The sequence below is a fragment of the Aricia agestis genome, chromosome Z, assembly GCF_905147365.1.
Source record: "Aricia agestis chromosome Z, ilAriAges1.1, whole genome shotgun sequence".
In the NCBI taxonomy this organism is placed as follows: domain Eukaryota; kingdom Metazoa; phylum Arthropoda; class Insecta; order Lepidoptera; family Lycaenidae; genus Aricia; species Aricia agestis.
Window position 1 is genome coordinate 7,426,808 of NC_056428.1, and position 2,528 is coordinate 7,429,335.

Here is a 2,528-nt window from a genome sequence, read left to right on the forward strand (position 1 = left end):
CACCTAACTTCGTACCTAAAAGCGTTTAGTTAAGTTGTAAAATAAAACCAAATTATTACCTAATAATATAAGAAATATAATCAAAATAATATCAAATATTTATAATATATACAAAGTAGAGTATAGCGAAGATTCTATCTCTATTCTTCACAAATTCGAGATGGTATAAAAGCATCAGAAGAAACGAGTTGAGTCAGGCCGTTTGTCCACGGCTGCGGGCTGCCGCCACTGAGACGTCACCGACGAAAAATCATATAGGCTGGTTTTATAGTTAAGCGTTTCGCAGCGCCGTTGGAGCGCGCGCGTTCTAAGATGTAACGAACATACGGGCGAACGGCGCTGCTCAAGCGCGCGACTTAGAAACGCAACTACTACCCCCATACATCTTCGAACGCGCGGCGCTCCAACGGCGCTGCCGAAACGCTTAACTATAAAACCAGCCTTAGAGGCCTTTTTATGACCTAAGCTCTACGAATAATAAAAAGTAAAAACTAAGGAAATGTAACTCCGTCAAAAACATGCTCAAAAAAGTGTACCTTAGGTGTGACACATTTGATTGATACATTTGCAATATTTAGGTGAGCGGTACTAGGCTGACGTTACATGACAGATCAAAAGGAACCAAATTTAAAACGGTAATAGTATGGGAGTTACGATTCCTTAGTTTTTATTATTCGTAGCCTAAGCTACAGGTTTAATTTTGCTCTACATCACTAAAAGCACGACATTAAGCCTATAGCCTAGGTATATAAAGTGGCATTTTATTTTAATTTTTGTCGGTGACGTCCCGGTGACGGCGACGGTGGACAAACGGTCTCAAGTGTAAGAATTGAGACTTTATCCACTTTTGAATTATTTACCTATTTTTATTAATATTATAGGTGTACTATACACTGTACTTAATGAATTGACTCCTGTGTAAACATGTAAACATTGTCATGTTTATTTTAACCTGTGCCTTAACCGCGTGTGCATATCTGAGAGTATTTATACATTGTGTGTATCCTGTATATAGATGTATAATTTATTTGTGTGTATAGTGTTATTTACTGATAAAACATAATTTTGCTCAGTTGTGTTACTTAAATGATTTATATTATCTACGATGTTGCGGAATTACGATAGATTTTAAATCTTTTTGTGATGTTAGATATGAAAATATATTCCTTTTTCTCGAAGACTTTGTTTTATTATTACAAAATATAATATATAACCCTTCTCGCTTGTAGACTTAAATTAGTTTCGAAATCGTCGATCAGACCAAATACGAGTAATTCATGTTGTTTTGAAAATTGGTACTGTTATTCCTAAAGGTGACCAGATGAATATACCAAAAGTCCCGAGGGTGGGACACGATCCGGTGGTGGGGGAAAGGTCTCTATTTCAAGGTTTTTGCTTGTGATTCGAAAATTATTTATAATATATCTTTAGTGACTTCTACATTAATTATATCCAGATTCCTATAAACTACGTCTAAACATTTTTACTGTACGATCATTACTTTAGGAAATACAGAGTATTAAAGGTGATAAAAACAAGAAGCTTAATCGTTTTACAAATCTCAATTCTAATAAAACACTGACCTCTATAATACAATGGACAGGCTATGCCGTACAAAATGACAGCTATTTCTTATGCCGATTTGAAGCGCCGCATTGAGCGTACTGTGAACTAATTTATATAGAAAATGACAACCGCCATTTGCAAAATAGTTCCAAGTACACTCACTACTGCTTTCACATAGCAATCAGCGCCAATATGGCGACTTTCAAATAGGAATATTTTATTGATAGCGATCGCCTGTCCAGTGTATTAGGTCAGTGTAATAAAAGGTTTAGTTGACATATAAATAATTTGAAAGTGTTTTTGTTTTATGACGTAGGTTACACCATAGAGAAATATTTTCTTTAGTCTATCATATACGCTCAGTTTCTCGTCAGTTCAGTCCATTAATAATAATAATAAAAACTATTGCACACCAAAATATAGACACAATATGAAAGATACATTAATAAATATATTACTTATTGAAAAGAAATGTACCAAAGACGAACTAGTCAACCTTTTGTAGATAAGATTGAAAATTGCGATGCAAGAAAAGTGTACGTGCACAAACTAAACTAATCTCAGTGTTTAAACTATACTAAACTATAACCAGAACTATCAATCTGGTAAGATTGACGCGAAACTGAACGCTTAACCCTCGGGTTTAACCAGTTGATTGACGGACTGATCATTCCTTTATTATGTACTTTTTAGCCATTAATCTGTTTTTTTATGAAATAAGGGCGCAAATGATTAAACGGGTCACCTGATGGAAAGCAACTTCCGTCGCCCATGGACACTCGCAGCATCAGAAGAGCTGCAAGTGCGTTGCCGGTCTTTTAAGAGGGAGTAGGGTAATAGGGTAGGGTAGGGAAGGGAATAGGGGAGGGTAGGGAAGGAAATAGGACCTCTCCTATTTCCTAGTTAGTAGGGGATTAGGCCTCCAGTAAACTCACTCACTCGGCGAAACACAGCGCAAGCAC